General features: G+C 40.7%; 1 pseudogene; it reads right to left on the bottom strand.

Moving 5' to 3' along the window:
- Nucleotides 1-3,176: 3,176 nt before the first annotated feature.
- On the bottom strand, nucleotides 3,177-17,894 carry LOC110695854 (annotated as a pseudogene).
- Between the last annotated feature and the right edge of the window lie 459 nt (nucleotides 17,895-18,353).

Raw genomic sequence — 18,353 nt, 5'->3', positions numbered from 1 at the left:
TCACGGAGTCGCGCCTGTGGTCGTCGGATGTTTATTGATGTTTCCGAAAGGAGGCATGGGGTTTTTCTTTTATTGATGCTCCAAATGGAGCATGGGTTGGACAACCTTGTCTATTGCGTAATCCAATGAATAAAAAAAATAATGATTTACCTATTATTAATTAATGGAGTCTTAGTAATATAAATAGTTGAGTCATGTGTCGAGTCTATAAACTAATGATGTGTAATGGTTAATTATTAGTAGCATGTTAGGGATTCCTTTCTTTTATGTTTTGTAGCTTGTATGTACTCAGCTTTGCTGATTGCGTGCTTTGTGTGTCTTTCTTTGGTCATGGTCTTCGCCTTTCAATGACCCTGTGACGATCCAATTCTTACACTTGTAATATTGGGGAGCAGATTAACCACATGTTCTTACACATGCAGCATCCGATTTTAGATGGTGGGATCTTGAGTGAAGTGTTGGTTGCTTTTCTTATTTTTATTGTTATTTACTTTTAAAGTTATTTAATCTCAACTTTACTTTCGTACTATTTCTATTGGTTTGCGTTTTGAATAAGGGCCTTAACGGTTCCAAGTTGTAAAATTTAGTTTGGTTTTGGTTATTGGTTTTGAAACTTATGTATAAATGATTTAGTTTTTCCGTTGCTATTTTTTGAAAAAGCCTTAACATTTGAACACGTGGCGGTAGCATGCATGCCAGTAATTCTCTTGAATATTGTTCAGGGTCCTCACAGGTTTAAATAGAGAATTATTGGGGTGTTACATGTACTCTCCTATTTTCAAATAGTGGAGTAAAAGTGCTCGTCATTACATAAAACCGTGTGTTCATTTATATTAATTATCTTGCTAATTATCAATTCAATTTGTACTTCTCAATCAAACACATCTTCACTTCCGCTGTGCACTCACCAACCTTAACAGTACAATGCATACTTAAGTCCCTATTAGGTTTGGAACTCTGACACACTCTGAGTTCCTGACAAGACAGTAAATCTAATTTCATTGACTGTCTGGAGTTCACCTTGGTTTTATATAAACTTGTTCCACACCGACTTTTATGTCCAATATATTTACATGAATCCTAGAGCAATATACTTCTATTTCTCAGTCTTCATGTTGCTTCTTTGAAACTCTTGTTCTGGAATCCTGTAGTCTTGATGTATTCTGGATCTCAGGGCAATGTTCCACTTCTGGAACCGCATGCCAAGTTCAAGCATTACACTACAACTTGTTGATTCTTCTAGCATTACACTAGAATTCGTAGACCAAGTCATTACAACCTGGCGTCTCCACCATTACACCGAAGCTTACTTCTATTAGGAGGCTCTTGATGTGTTCCTGTGAGGGAACACTTTGTAGTTCCATCCAATATTGTTCGTAGAACTTCTTTATGGAACTGTTCTTCTGCTTTACTTGTCATCCTTAGTCTTCTAAGGTTCCTCTATTTCAGCCCTCACTTCAACTCACAAAGTTTTCCTATCCTACAAACATCAAAACACTAGAAGACTCTTATTAGATAGAAGTTTGCTTAATTATTACCATTATCATCAAAACCTCATCAAGTTCAACACATGTTCATTTATCAAACACATATATGTTCTTTTCCAAACACTAGTGTGTTTTTTGTCATGTCATGTTCTTTAAAATATGTGTAATGTTCTTTCTGGCATGGTGCACTATTTTTTTAAAAAAATATGTTAATTATGAACCATATAATCATTAAAACATTGTGGTAATTATATTTCAAACAATTAGTATAAAATTTTCAAATCTAATAATATCTTTAATTATTAATGAAAAAAATTATAACAGTTGAATATTAATAAACTATTTATTGATATGATTCAAACCAGTACCACAAGATTCAAGATTATAAAATTCATCTATTTTTGTATGACATCATTTGCAAAAAAACATATTCTTCTAACTAGTTAGCTACGCATGAAATTTGATTATTACCTTTAAAAAAAAAAAAAAGAGATATGTTATTTGAGGAATTGCAACGTGGCAACTGAGACAGCGTCTGAGTCAAGGTTCGTTATAGAGATGATGACAAGACAATGAAGTCAGGCAAAAGCCTTTAAACTCCGACGTTGAAGCCGATGGAACTGTGGAAGAGCTTAGGTATGCCAATGGTAATATACTCTAGTATGGATCAAATTGCATAATAAATGGTGGCTCAAACCCGAGTTGGAACTACACATTTATCTTAAATGTAGGCACCAATGAAGCACGGAAACTCTTAATTTTAGCCACGTATCGTTTCCGAAACGTTTCCGAAACCTCTTACGTTTCGAAACCCGCTTCGAAACGGCTCATGGAGTTTCCTTGTTTTGTGAAGCGTCTCGCATAATTTAACAGTTCGAAAACATGTGGGAAACTTAATTAAGGATATAAATAAGCGTTTCCCTGTAATAGAAAGCAATTAAACCCTTATATTCACAAATTACGAGCAGTCAAGCAACATAGTTATTTGAGTTGTTTCTATAATTGTCGTTTCCATGCTTTGGAGATCCATGTTTGCTGCCATCACCGCCTAGCTAGAACAAAGTCGATCTAACTACCACCGAACGATTTCAGTAATTTGATGTTTTTCTTGTATTTAATTTGGAAAAAAGGAGTTCTTGCAATTTACAGAACGAAGTATCTGTTTGTTTTTTTTTTTTTGCAAGTTTATTTGGTATTTTATTCTGATTAAATGTATTTATTTATGTATTTTTAATGTGTCCCCGTTTCCCATAATTTTAAAATTTTCGTTTCCCCGTTTCCCTGTTTCCGTTTCCGTTTTTCGTTTCCGTGCAACTTAGGTAGGCACCATGTTTATGTGTAATCCAAATTCCAAGATTAACATCAAAATCTATTCAATTGGGATCAAGGGAACTTTTGTGAAGTAATGAAGAATCAATCAATCGGCGCTGACTACTTGGAGGTGAAGGATTTAGTCATGAATATGAAACGAAAGTAGTTTGTTTTGAAATTTGAGATGAATTTCTTAATTCAAGTAAGATGGCATGCATTAGTATAAATATGAGTGAGATATAGAATACTTATTAGTACTCCGTATAAAAGATCGATCAATGTTTAGAATTAAATAAATTAACGACCATAATTGCCAAAATAAAAAAATTCTTAATATTAAAACTTATTTAATTACTTGTATATATTATGTCATGGCTACTACTTATCACCAAATAATTGGGATTTGACAATAGCATCACTTAATCCCTTAGCATAAGGGAACATATGTCCAGCACCAGGGAGCTCATGGTAGTGAACCCAGGGCAGCCTTTGAGCTATGTACCGTTGTAGCGTCACAGGCACCAACATATCTTCGTCACCTTGCCAAAGGTCAACAGTCCCTTCGTTGTTCGGAAATGGATTCGTCAATTGTATAGGATCGAACACCCATTTTCCGAACCCAACTATCATGTCACGGTGGATGCTTTCGTGTACTCCTTGTTGTCTCACGGGAACCTAATCAACCACCACATACAAATGCAAATTATATGGTACTCGTATATATGTGCACACAAAAACTACAATATTTGATTTAACGTTATTATTTAGAACAACGTAACAAAGGTCTCATTGATAAATGGGCCTGGCTGTACCCGTCACAACTGTCCACTTTATACGACAATGAGGACAGTAGCCCAACATTATAAAGTGGACACGACTTTCTCTTTTCTTCAATGTGAGGTACACATCCTAATATTTCTCTTCACTTTTATATTCTTTCAATGTGAGACAATACTTTCACTCACATGTGAGTTTTCTCATGAGCTCAACATACAATCATCATATAATGAATTTAGGAAAATTTATTACCACGTTATCAGGTTTCTCAAATTTGGCCATTAATTCTTTGTCTTGGCGAGACAATATATCACGACTGTGAGCAATAACGCTTGATGGTGCAAACCAATTTTGAGTTTGCCACCAGTAAGTTAGCCATGGTGCATAATGTGCTACTCTGAGTGACAATTGATCTTGTGGACGTTGCATGTAATATGCTTCCCTTGTTAAATTAGCTGGGAAACTTGACCACCAATAGTTCACAACTGGTGTCACTAATGATGCTCCTGCTAACCTATAATTATGTAGCCAAAAAAATTAAAATTGAAAAGTCTCATTTTAAGATTTTTTTTTTTTTTTTTATTTTTTTTTTTGGAATGGAATAGGGAGGGGAGTCTCATTGTAAGATTTGTAACACAACAAACTACAAAGTTTGATTAAAAATAATTGCGTGAGCAATATCTTAATAAAGTAATGTCATAATTGGAAGTGCGTGATATTTACAAAGTTCTCTTCAAATTTAACAATAATCGTAACGTATGTCTTTCGTAACATATGCTTTTATTAGGTATCTAAAATATGCTTTTAGATTAATTTGAATTATGCATTATAAAAAATTGTATTAAGATTAGGCAAGTCGACATTGCGCGTCGATATTAACTATATTTTACAATTTAATGAGACCCTAGCTGTTTAATAAAGTTGTTTCGGTTGAAAACAATGGGACCTTGCCGAAGGTCCGCTGAAATGGAGAAGACTGGATTCGATCCAAGCTGTGTTGGGCCGAAGGTTTCCTGCACAGTGAACACACGTAAACTAGCCTCGGGGGTGTTTCCGAGGAAGGCCCCTCCGATGCTAAAGTCAGTACAATGTGTAAAAGGAAGACACTATGCAAGAGAGTTTGTAGCTTGAGGCTTTTGTGGAATATTTCTGAATGCAAGAATGAGCATATGAATTGGAATATCAATCATCATAATGTGAATGTGTTAATATGATGGCTTTTATACCTCATCATACATGGAGAGGTTGGGCTTTAGCCCAATTGGCTTACTTTGTGGGCTGACCTTTGACTTTTGAGCAATTGGAGAGTTGAACCTTGACCTTGGGCTTTTAATTGCATCATTTAGTGCTCAGGCCCAATTTTGACTAAATTGGACCCAAACAACTTGCCCCCCAGACCCGATTTGGAAGGATGACGGGTCGGGTTTGATTTAACTCAGAAAAGGAGGGAAGTAAATGATTTAATTGATCCAAAAATTTGAATTTAAACCGTAATTAATGAGATAACAACGGTTAATGATTTGCGGAAGTTGGACGGATAATGGGCAGTTTAATCACAAGACATGTGTTTAATGGTTACTTAGTGGGTATTTAAGAGAAATTAAAGCACAGACTCTTCGTATCCCGTACCTGGAGATATAAACAGAGGCGCGTCATTCTCCTCACTTATTCACCAACACAAACCCAGAATTCTTCGAGAGAGAAACCAAGAATCCGTATCAAAACTTCGCAAATTCCCCGAGCATTGAGCTTAGAAACTGAGACTTGCCACTACGAACTCGTAAATCGGCAACTTTCGCTTCAGATTAAGGTAAATTCCTTTGATTTCAGTTTATTTTTCTTCGAATTCGAACTCCTTCCCCTTTTCTTTCGACTTTTCTCTTCGGAATAATCCATGGCAAGAGGAGTTAGAGGTAGATCCCGTGCTCCAAGAAGAGCAAGGCCGATTCCCGATCCTAGGAACAGGATTGGGACCTGGAATGGTCAAAGGCCGGAGTCTGACCCTGCTGAAGGGATTAGGGCGACTCCCCTTTCCTCGGCTCCTCCTCAAAGAACGGATGAGCCGAGCGCTTCTGGACGGGATGATGAAGTTCCCGCTGTCCTTTGGGATATCCTCCCTGGGTTTTCAGAGTGGGAGAATGCCGAAGTCGTTTCGGCCATGATAAAGAACCGCCCCTACTCATGGTGGGTAGAGAACGCCGATCAATATCGATTTGCCGAGCAAATTGAGTTGCATTACGGCATTTTTGAAGCTGATGGATATTGGTGCCGAATGCCCTCAGCATCCGATAGAATCCATCGTCCACCCCCGGGGTATGTGGGGGTGTACACGAGACAGCTTCAGTATGGGCTGAGGTTCCCTTTGGACGTTTTCGTCCGAGACTTGCTGATCCATTACAACATTTCCCTATGTCAGCTAACCCCCACCAGCATCCGAAGGGTGATGACATACTTATGGGTCTGCAAGTTCTTCAAATACGTGCCGAACCTGCACTGCTTCAGAAAGCTCCATCGGCTAGTGCCAAATATTCAAAGTGGGCACGGAAGCCATGGTTCTGGGTGGTATCGGATTGAGTCCCGGCCCCAATACTTGACCATGTGGCCAAATGACTCTTCAGACAAGGACTGGAGAGGTCAATGGATTTGGGTTAGGGCACCCACAGATCCGGGCCACCCTTGCGTCTTCAGCGCTCCCCGGTACTTAGCTGAGCCTGATCCCGAAATGGGAAGTCTAGGTCCCCCCGCAGATAACGGGGCGGATCCGAACCTGGATCAGCAACATATCTTCGGCAAGCTGCCGAACCCGGGGGGGAGTGGTCGAATGCAGCATATCCCGGAGACTTGGCTCCCCGATACGCATTACGTTTTCCAAGAGAATATGCTAGCAGCTGTTGGCCTCAGCCGAAAGTTTAAGGATGGTAAGCTTCTTCGGCTGGGGCCGAGGCTTTTAACTACCTCTTTTTCTTCTCTCGCTTTGCTTTTTTATGCTGTGCCAACATATTTGAGCTAAACTTTTTCCCTTTCCTTTTTTCAGAGCGGGACGAGACCAACGTTGGTATTAACTACGCTCGTCTTGGTGTTAACCGAGAGCGAGTTGTAACTGAACGGGCCCCGTCTATCACTGAGCCGAGGCATAGGGAAGTTCATCTGGATTCTTCCCACTTCCAAATTGAGGCTGTTGCTCTGTATCAGAGGCAGAAGCCTTGGTGGAAGAAGAGAGACCCTTGGTTTCAGCTGCTGAACGAAGAAGCTGAAGCTGCCCGCACAGCCGAAGAGGTTGCACGGGTACTTGAGGCTTGCGAAGGAGGAGAAGGGTCCTCCAGAGCTGCTGAGGCCGAAGCTGCAGCTAGAGCAGCTGAAGAAGACGAGGCTTTGCTGAAAACCTCGGTGAGCTTTCAGACAACTTTTTTTTTTTTTTTTTTTTTTTTTTATTACTCACACTCTTCTTCCCCCCTGTCTGTTACAGTCTGAAGAGAGTAACAGACACAGAGAAGGCAAAGCTCCTGTTCGTCCCGAAGATCAAATACAAGAGTCTTCAGACTCAGATATGGACGAGCAGCCCCTTCTGAAAAGGCGCCGAAGGATGGCCATCATCGGCCCTCATGACTTTCAGCAGAGGCCGATGACCATCGGCGTCGCAATAAGGGAACCTAAGGAAGGCAATGGATCGCCGAGGGTTCCCCAGCCAACACCCCAATCTCCTCAAAAGACCCCTCCGCCACCTCCTGAGATGGAGGTGGATCAGAGAACTCCCGAACCTAAGGGAGGGGTCCAAGAAGAAATCAAGAAGAGTGCTGCTGAGCACGAAAATAAAGATGCCGTGATGTCCAGTGCTGAGGGCTTCACGGCAGATATCGCAAGAGAGGTTGAGGCTTTCGTCCTCACCCCTGAAGAAGAGGAAGTCATAGTAATTGACTCCTCTGAGAAGGACGATGCTGAGACAACCAAAGCTAATCAAGCTCCATCGTCGTCCTTCCCTTCTTTCCAGACTCTGCATTCTGGAGAAATGGGTTTCTCGGCCCCCCGAATTCCAATCCCAGATCACATCTGGGACCTCATATGGGGTCAAAACCGAGAAGGAGCTGCAGCCTACTTCGGCAATTTTGCTGGCATGTCCGAAGTAGATAGGGCAAGGATCTGGTCGCTGAAGGCCACTGCTGGGATGGGCGAATCCAGTAGATCAGTTCCTGACCCAGCCAGGTCTAACCAACTGCTGATGATGCAGGTAATTTTCCTTCATTTCCTCCGAAATTCAGCTCTTTATATATATATATATATATTTTTTTTTATTTATTATTTTTTTTTTTTGTCTTCCTGTTTTCAGTTCGTGCACAATCAGACTCTCACTGTAGAGCTGATTGATACCCTACAAGATAGGGTAGACGCTGCTGTGCACGAAAAGAAGGTGGCTGAAGAGGAAGTTAAGCTTGCTAAGCTGAAGCAAGCAGCAGCTGAAGAGAAGCAGCAGGAGGTTGAGGAGTACGGTAAAAAAGCTGCCGAAGCCCTGAAAACCTTCTGCGATGCTATGGAGAAGGAAGTTTTTCCCCCACTCATGGAAGGGGAAAAATTCCTCCAGGAGCATATGGGAGTGGACGTCTCCAAATTCAAGGCTGCCATTGAGAGCCGAATTCAAGAAGGAACTGCTGCACAAGCTGAAGTGCAGCAGCGTCTAGAGGCTCTTGAAGCCAGCCGAATGGCTGCTGAAGAGTTGCTCCTGGCCAAAGACGTCCAACTCTCAGAGGCTGCTGCTGCTGCTGAAGCTCAAAGAGCTAAATTCCAAAAGGCTGAGGATCAATTGCTGATCCAGAAAGTTGAAGTGGCCCAAGCTCAGACAAAGGCTTTCCAAATTCAGCAAGAGCTGAATGAGCTGAAAGGTTCCTCTTCCCAAGTCGCTGATGAGCTGAAGAAATCCAAGGAAGACTTGGAGGAGACCCAGAAGAAGCTGGATGATGCTGAGGCTTTACTCAAAGTCCGTGTTTATACCCAAGAGGAATATGAGATGGGTTTCAGAAACGGATTCCGAGTATGCCGAAGAGTCTGCCTTCATGCTGAGCCGAAACTGGACTGGTCTAAATGTGCTGAGTGGGTCCAGAATCCCGAAGACCCTCACATGAAGTATGCAACTCCAGCTGAAGCTGAAATTCTTAAGGCTGAGGAAGCCGAAGAGGAAGCTGAAAGACTGGAGTTGGAAGCTGAGCAGAGGGAAAGGGAGGCTCGGCAAAGTGCAAAGCCCGCTTCTTCTGCTGCTGGGGCTGAGGCCACCATGGGGCTCAACGCTGATCAGTCTGATCCTCCGGCTGAAGCATAGGAACTCGGGCAGTCGTCTTCAGAATCTTGCGGTTCATCATGTGCTTAACTTTAGACTTGCCGCTTTCTGAGTTTTTTGCCTTGTTTTTTGCTTCAGCTTGCCTTGTCGTACAGCAGTTTTATTTTTTTGCTTATGTACGTATTTCGGCAGCTGTTATTTTCCGCTTGTGGGCGGCTGCCGATACTGAATTATTGAACTTGTAGCTCAATTTTTGAGCATGAAATATTAATCTAATGCTCTTTTCTTCAGTTGCTTTATTTTTGAATGCTTTACTGTTTCTTTTCTTCAACTCTGCCGAACATAGTTGCACTGAGTGCTTCTTGCCCCCACAGAAATTGAAGTATGACTTCAGTTGAATAAGCAATTTCTGAACTTCTTCAAAATGGATATCCGAAACACAGGGCCAACTGAAGGCAATGCTTCTTGAATACAAGTCTTACTGAAGATTGACTGTCTGAAAGTTGGATATCCGAAACACAGGGCCAACTGAAGGCAATGCTTGGGATATTAGCTTTCTGGGACTAACCTCTTTAGAACAAGTCTTACTGAAGTTTGACTTCAGCTGAAAGACCAGCGTTCTTAAAGAAGACGCATATCCGAAACACAGGGCCAACTTAAGGCAATGTTTCGGATAATGGCTCTCTGGGATACAAGGCTCAGTTAAGGCAATATCCCAGAATTGTCCATGGACTCATGTCTTTGGAGAACAGGTCTTACTGATGTTTGATTTCAGCTGAAAGACCAGTGTTCTTTAAAAAGACTGAGTTTTGTAAGCCATCTGAAACCCAGTTACCCGAAGGCGAAGGTTTCAGACGAGGCTGATTTAAAAATTTTCAACTGTTGCTGTTATCCTTGATTTTCTGTCTATCTTTAAAAAATGGATACCCGAAACACAGGGCCAACTTAAGGCAATGTTTCGGATAATGGCTCTCTGGGATACAAGGCTCAGTTAAGGCAATATCCCAGAATTGTCCATGGACTCATGTCTTTGGAGAACAAGTCTTACTGAAGTTTGACTTCAGCTGAAAGACCGGTGTTCTTTAAAAAGACAGGTTTTGTCAGCAATCTGAAACCCAGTTACCCGAAGGCGAAGGTTTCAGACGAGGCTGAATAAAAAACCCTTAAAGAGTAGATAGAACAAAGAAAATTTTGAAAGGATAAAAAGTTGTAAATATTTATATAAATGGCGGCTCCAAGGCCTTTCATTAGTTCAAAATGTACTTACAAAGATTGTTCTGCCCCGAAGGGTTTACACATGGTATTTTTTCAGTACATCAGCGTTCCAGTGATTCTTCAACTCAGTTCCATCCAACTGCCGAAGTCGGTATGTCCCTGGCTGAAGCTCATCATAAATTTCATAAGGTCCCTCCCATGTAGCTGAGAGCTTCCCATGGATTCGGCCTTTCTGAACTGCAGCAGCATTCCGAAGGACAAGATCTCCAATTTTGAGAGGCCTTGCATGGACCCTTCGGTTATGGGAGATGAGGTCTGAACTTATCCCGGGCATATCAGCTGCCGAGAAAGCAAACACATCTCTGTTATCCCGCAGGAGCTGAATAAGTTCACAACGGGTGTTAGGATCAAGGTCCATCCCGATTGTTACACATTTCTCAGCATCTCCTTCGGCCAACTCTGCTGTTTCAGTCTGTTGGTCCATGTCCATTGCCGATGGACTGGACTCTTCAGAATCTGGTCTGCTGCCAATGTCAGCAGGTGTCCCAGTCTTTGTGTTCTTCGGCTGGCTCTCTGAGTCTTTCGGCTCAGCTGAAGAGTCAACCTTTTCCCTTTCGGGACCTTTTTCTCTGGGCACGGATCCTTGGGCCGAAGCACTTAGGCCTTTCGGCTTTTTTGTGCTTGGCTCTCTTTCTTTTTCTTTCTCATCCTTGTCGTCATCTGGGCGACTACTGGATGGCTTGAGGTAATTGCACCTTCGGGCGTCCTTTTGGTTGCCCTGTATCCTTTCGGGGAAGCCGGCGTCTGAGACGTAAATCATCAGCTGATGATAAGTTGAGACGACCCCTTGGATCTCGTGAATTATGGGTCTCCCCAAAATCACGTTGTACACTGAAGGAGCGTCGATGACCAAAAACTCAATCATGACGTTCCGGGCTGCCTCATCGCAACCGATGGTGACAGGAAGTGTCACCTTCCCATCTGGATAAGTTGAAGCCCCATTGAACCCGGATACCGGATAGGGTACCGGCGTAAGGTGCTTGGGCTTCAGCTTAATTTGGTTGTAGGCCTTTCGGAACAGAATGTTTGCTCCGCTGCCACCGTCAACAAGGACCTTACTGACGTCGTGGTTGGCCACCGTGGCGATGATCACCAACGGATCCTCGTGAGGGAACGTAATCCCCCGGCAGTCGGCGGCTGTGAACGTCATGTTCGGCACCGGCGACTGGGGAGATTGAATGTCAGCGTGGTTCACCTGGTGAGTCAAAGCTCTAAGGTGACGCTTGTGCTCCCTCCGAGAGTATATTCCTCCCGAGATAACATTGATCGGAGGGAATTTCCCCTCCGGTTTTTTACTGTTTTTCCGGGGGAAATCAAGGTCCTGCCGAGGGTCCTTTGCTAACCTCTCGGATTCTTTTTTCTCGCGGTGATCCGCGATGTATTTTTTCAAGTATCCCTTCCGGACCATGTCCTCTATCTGGTCCTTCAGCTGGATACACTCCTCAGTGTTGTGGCCCGAAGACTCGTGGAACTCACACCACTGATTTTTATTTTTTCGCTGATACCACTCTGGGAGTGGTCTCGGCTTTCGGTAACTCTGCTCCTCCTTCGTCACACTGTAAATTTTGGCGCGTGGAAGAGAGAGCGGAGTGTAGGACTCATATCTGCCTGTGTATGAGGCAAACCTGTCCTTCTTTAGGTCGCTGGCCGAAGATGGCTCCGAGGCCTTTGATTTTCCCTTTGCCTTATGGCCTTGGCCTTCAGACAAGGGTATTTGCCTCTGTTTCCCTCCCCCGGATTGAGGTTGGGTTTTTGCTTTATTCCATTCTTCGGCTCGGATGAACTTATCCGAAGCACTAAGAGCTTCCTCCAAGGTCTGCGGGGTATGCATGACCATGAAGTCTAGGAATTTTCCTGGCTGAAGGCCATTCTGCATTGCAAAAACAGCTAGCCCCTGGTCCAGCTGGGAGACGCTTGATGACTCGTTACTGAAACGGGTCAGGTAGTCTCGGAGGCTTTCGGTTTCCCCCTGTTGCAGACCCATGAGCTCTGCGGTAGTCTTCTCTCGGCGGTTTGCCGTGGAAAACTTGCTCCTGAACTTGGAGGACAGATCATCCCAACCTGTTATGGAGCCTTGCCTTACTCCCTTGGAGATCCACGCTTGCGCGACCCCCTTGAGAGTGGTTGGGAAATATTTGCACCAAGTCGCCTCGGATCTGGGGCAGAGATGCATATGAGTCTCATACGAGGCCACGTGGTCCTTCGGATCCGTGGTCCCGTCATATGTGATATGCGACGGTATTTTAACCGTGGGTACGCGCTCTTCCAGTATCCATTGCTCGAATGGTGAACTAGCGGGAAGCATAATGGCCTTGCCCTTGTTCCTGGCCGAAGGGACCGCGCTCCGCCCTCTTAGAGAGGTAGGAGTGGTTTTCGTCCCTGGCTGGGAAGTCTGGGCCTCGGCTGCAGGGAACGAGAGGCGACTACGCACGCTCGGTTCCTGGCCGCCGAGTCGGTCAAGGACGCTTCTGCGAGCAGTCTCGGGTTCCCGGCGAGTAGATTCTGGCCGAGAAGCTGAGCTGCTGCTCTTATGCGCTGCTGGTCTTGAGGATGAGGATCCTTTAAATAATTGAGAGTTCTTTTTCCTCTGTTTTTCATTTTTCCAAGAATCCTCCTCCCACTCTTCCAGTTCCCGGAAGGAAGGAAGCTTCCCACCGTCATGGTCCAACTTCCTCCGCTGATGCCGGGTATGCGGGGGAGTTCGATCACGAGGCGGTGGCATATTCTGTGCCCTCATTGCCTCCATGAGTACTGCCAGCGCTCTTGCCACCTCTTCCGAACTGGGCCCCGTCAAAGGGGTCCCCGGCCGAGTGTGGGCATGAGGCCGTGCAGCCGATGGTTGGCTTTGGGACACTGAATATGTCCTCTGATCAGACTGACCCCTGCTAGACCGAGAGTGGTCCGGCCTATATTGAGAGTCATGCATTGTAGGAGATAGGGAATCCTCCTTGTATGATCCTCCCCCCGAGCCGGCACCCTTGGGAGAGTTCCGGTTCGGCGAGGGCGATGGTGTAGGGGTTTTAGGCTTTTCGCCCGCTCCTTGACGGAGGCTTTTGCTCTTGCGGTTCTTAGCCATGGCTGCTAAGATAATTGCAAGATGATCTCGGTTAGGAATTTGGCTTAAAGATTTTTGAAAGTCTTCCCCACAGACGGCGCCAAATTGTTTCGGTTGAAAACAATGGGACCTTGCCGAAGGTCCGCTGAAATGGAGAAGACTGGATTCGATCCAAGCTGTGTTGGGCCGAAGGTTTCCTGCACAGTGAACACACGTAAACTAGCCTCGGGGGTGTTTCCGAGGAAGACCCCTCCGATGCTAAAGTCAGTACAATGTGTAAAAGGAAGACACTATGCAAGAGAGTTTGTAGCTTGAGGCTTTTGTGGAATATTTCTGAATGCAAGAATGAGCATATGAATTGGAATATCAATCATCATAATGTGAATGTGTTAATATGATGGCTTTTATACCTCATCATACATGGAGAGGTTGGGCTTTAGCCCAATTGGCTTACTTTGTGGGCTGACCTTTGACTTTTGAGCAATTGGAGAGTTGAACCTTGACCTTGGGCTTTTAATTGGATCATTTAGTGCTCAGGCCCAATTTTGACTAAATTGGACCCAAACAAAAGTTATACCGAATATTAGAATAGTATAAAAGTAAGGTGAAAGTACACCAATTTTAACATTGAAAATTTGAAATAATTAGATTATTTAGAAATAAAGGATTATTATTACAAGTGAATTGAAAAAACCTAATTAAAATCGTACCTATGTGGAATGTACTTGAGCAAGCCCCAAACAGCTTCTCCGCCCATGGAGTAGCCGACGACATAAAACTTAGGGCCTAAACCAAGCTGATCAGCTAGCTCTTTAACATCTAAAGCAAGACTTTTCGGTGTTCGATTTGGGTCCAGGAGTACTTTCTCCGTATCCGGGTCTATCAAATCCAACAATATGTATCCCCAAACTTTCAATCGTATCCTTCAAAATAAATAAATAAATAAATAAATAAACAAAATAAAATAAAATAAACTATTGATCATAATAAATGGATGTGTATGAAATCTAACTCATAATAGTGTGCTTGAGAAAATTTGATTAAGCATATCAATGTTTAATAAAATTAAAAACATAAGGTAAAATATATGACCAAAAATATTTATCGACTACTTTATGTACAAGATTATAAGAAAAGAAAAGTAGAAAACGGACTCATGAACTACATACTCACGTAAATTTTGATTAAATTTAATTTATCTCCATATTAATTTTAAAATATTATTATATGCTAGTGCATTGAAAAATGTGTTAAAAAATTAGCTGGGGACAAACAACAAGGAACGAAGGGGGTAAAACTAAACATACCGATGAAACTTCTGTGGCAATGAAAGCATGATGCCTACAAGAGTCAAAGCCATGACAAAAACACACTTGAAAAGTGGAAATTTGCTTAGGCAAGTTAGTATTTGTAAAAATTACAAAAGTGGAAATTTGCTTAGGAAATTAAATTACTAGATACAAAAATGAGATTTAATTTATCCCATCCTACCTTGTTCGATTAAACTTCCTATGTTTATATTTGGATGAAATTACAATATGCTCTTAAAAATTTATTGAAAATTTTGTGAGAAATTACCTATTATAGTCCAGAATTTACGAGAAACTACCTATTTAAAAAAAGTTGTAATTGACAAACTAATTTTTGAAAAATGTTGTAATTTAATACCTTACTCCGGATTATGAAGTTTGACAAAAAAATTTCGGTGTTGATTTGGTCACGTGACACTTGGTGACCATCACGTGGGAAAATTGTGAGAAAATTTAGGAAAGAAAAGGGTCATTAAGTGTCACGTGACCAAGTCAACGCCGGATAATTTTGGTCAAACTCCTTCATAATCAGGCGTAAGGTAGTAAATTACAACATTTTTCAAAAATTAGGTAGTCAATTACAACTTTTTTTTTAATAGGTAGTTACTCGCAAATTCTGGACTATAATAGGTAGTTTTTCACAAAATTTTCAAATTTATTACGTAGAATATAGATAAAATTGTAATAATATATAGGAATTACATAAAGTTAGCCAAATAAATATCGAAACTTAATTATTTTGTTGTAACTAGGTGGCCTATGCGCGCGCGATGCATACGAAGGAGTTAGCTCTTGTGGAGAAGTTATATTGGCGTGGATTTACACCTTTGGTTTGGGTGGTAAACTTGCTAGTTTTAATACGTACTATTTGGTTTGTATGCCTATGTGGTGACTTTATAGAAGTATAAAAATGCCACGAAAATCTTTTATGACAATTATTATTTGAAACCCTCAAAAGTTTGACACTATTATTTTAAAATTATTATTAAATAATATTTTATTGATTTGCATTCCTTCATATCTTAAACTATTGTTAGTTTAGAACTCTTAATAATCTAAGTTTTTTTTTATTTTTTTATTTTTTTTGAGCTTTGGTCATATGAGTAATAATATGTGAAATGTTAGTTTTAGCTAAAAACTTAATAATCTAAGTTTTTTTTTATTTTTTTATTTTTTTTTATTGTTTTACGACCATCAAATATCTATATCTATATCTAATATTAAATCAATAACCTCTCAATTATTTTTTTCCTCGTAAATTTTCTCCATGATTAATACTCCGTACCAGTCTAGATTTTTTTTCCCATTGAGTTTAGGATTTTCAAATTCTTTACACATCTTGATAACATCTGCTTAAATATCACTATTTAATATAAATCCTATTCAAACTCCATAATGTTATTTATGTGCCATTAAACAACGTACAATTCCAAAGCTAAGAAACCTTACCAATACTGTTGCAATTAAAGGATGACAAGATTGTAAATAAGAAGAGTAACCACGAAAGAGTAAAAATAAACAGTCTCTTGGTAATAAACAATCTCTTTAGAAATACAATTTTTTTTTTCTTTTTAAATACTACATTCGGTCCAAATTACTCGCAACTTTGGAATATTTTATATCTCACAAATAATATCCCAAAGTTGCGAGTAATTTGGACCGGAGGTGGTAATAATAATAACATATAAAGTACAATTTTTATATTTAAAAAAAGTAAAAAAAAAAACTTTGAATTAATTGATGATATGTTTAATGAAAAAAAAACAATAAATATATTAATGAGAGCAAACTTATTAATGAGGGTAAAAAAAGTAAATACACATTTTTGTACACATTACATTTTTGTACATATTTTTTAGGGTATAGTTGGTAGCACACTATTCCTAAGAGTTACTTTCTACTTTTTACAAGGTAAGGATAATACATAATCAATGCATTATATGAGGTAATAAGATAGAAATTTGTGTGGCCTGTTATTTGATTTCACCATATTCTATAGTTGTGTGCAATTGAGTGGGCGAGTCGAATCAAACTTATAGTGAGGCTTATTTTAGATCAATAAAAATAAATAAATAAAAGTTAGTATCTTTAAAGAAATTATAGTAATACAACACGTTTTTTTTGTGTGGTTGATGTAGCTGACTACACCGTGTACCCAGCTGTCACACACCAAAACACCAATTGAGTAACCTCTGACTGATTAAGTAACCCTTGACCAAGTAACTCCCTATTGAGTAAACCCTAATCAGGTAATTTCGACTATAGTATAACCAGCTATAAATAAAACTTTGTAATAGTAGTAAAACATGTGTAAAACTCTTTAAATAACGAATATAATGTCAAGATAATCTCAAAGTCTTGTTCTTCTCATTCATCATCAATTCAATATTTATACACATCTCTTAGAAACCTAATCAACATAGGAATCTAATTCATATCTATCTTAGGAAATATTTAGTAAATATTATCCTACCTAAAGATAACACAATATAATTACAAATATATCAAATATGATCCTAAGATATTTTTCCTTATCTTAACATCACCCCTCAAGTTGGAGCATGGAGATCACGAATGCTCAACTTGGAAAGTAATGTCTCAAACTGAGCCTTCCCCAAGGCTTTGGTAAAAATGTCTGCTAGCTGCTCCTTCGTAGGTACATACGAAGGGGAAATTAGTCCCTCCTGAATTGCATCTCTTACAAAATGCAGATCAATTTCAATATGTTTCGTCCTTTCATGAAATACTGGATTTTTAGCAATGTACAAAGCTGACTGGCTGTCACAAAATAATTTCATACCCTGTGGATGTTGTACACCCAAAGCTCTTAGTAGTTGTTTCAACCACTTTAGTTCACATGTCGTAGCCGCCATGGACCTGTATTCCGCATCCGCAGATGATGTAGCAACTGTGGGTTGTTTCTTGGTCCGCCATGATATTGGGGAAAAACCAAGCAACACAAACCAACCCGTCAAAGACCTCCTCGACAAAGGACAACTAGCCCAATCAGAATCACACCAACCTTCAAGTTGCAATGCACTATCCGAGCGAAGAAGATGTTTCTTTAAATAACGCACCACTCTAAGTACGGCCTCCCAATGTGCTTCCTTCGGATTCTGCATAAACTGAGATAAAATATGAACAGAATATGCTAGATCCGGTCTAGTTACACATAATAAATAAATCAGACGACCAACAAGCCGTCTATAATTCTCCACATCCTCAAATACTATGCCTTCCGCAAGAGCTAATTTATGATTTTGTTCCATCGGGAAATCTGCAGGCTTAGCTCCCAACAAAACAGTTTCAGAAATAATTTCTAATGCATATTTCCGTTGACAAATATAGATGCCCCGCTTACTTCTTGCAACCTCGATTCCTAAGAAGTATTTTAATACTCCCAAGTCCTTCATCTTAAAACAATCTCCCAAGTATGCCTTAAATTTTGATAAGGCTACTTTATTGTTCCCTGCAACAATCAAGTTAAAACATATATCAACACATTCAACTGCAATGTTCCTTTGGTAAATGTGAACAAAGAATAATCTGAGTAAGATTGTTTAAATCCATATTTCTTCAACGCCGCAGTTAATTTTGCAAACCAACATCTAGGAGCTTGTTTCAGACCATACAATGATTTTTTCATCCTGCACACAAAATCAGAGTTATTTTTATTGAAACCTGGAGAAATTTTAATGTATGTTTCCTCCTCCAAGTCTCCATGTAAAAATGCATTGTGCACATCTATCTGATGTACTTCCCAATCCTTCACTGCTGCTACTGCTAGAAACGTTCAGACTATAGTCATCTTTGCAATTGGTGCAAATGTCTCATTGTAATCAAGGCCTTCCACCTGATGATTGCCTAATATC

Source organism: Chenopodium quinoa, unplaced genomic scaffold (assembly GCF_001683475.1).
Source record: "Chenopodium quinoa cultivar QQ74 unplaced genomic scaffold, ASM168347v1, whole genome shotgun sequence".
NCBI lineage: Eukaryota > Viridiplantae > Streptophyta > Magnoliopsida > Caryophyllales > Amaranthaceae > Chenopodium > Chenopodium quinoa.
Note: the sequence above shows the minus strand (reverse complement) of the source record. Positions and strands in the feature narration are given on the sequence as shown.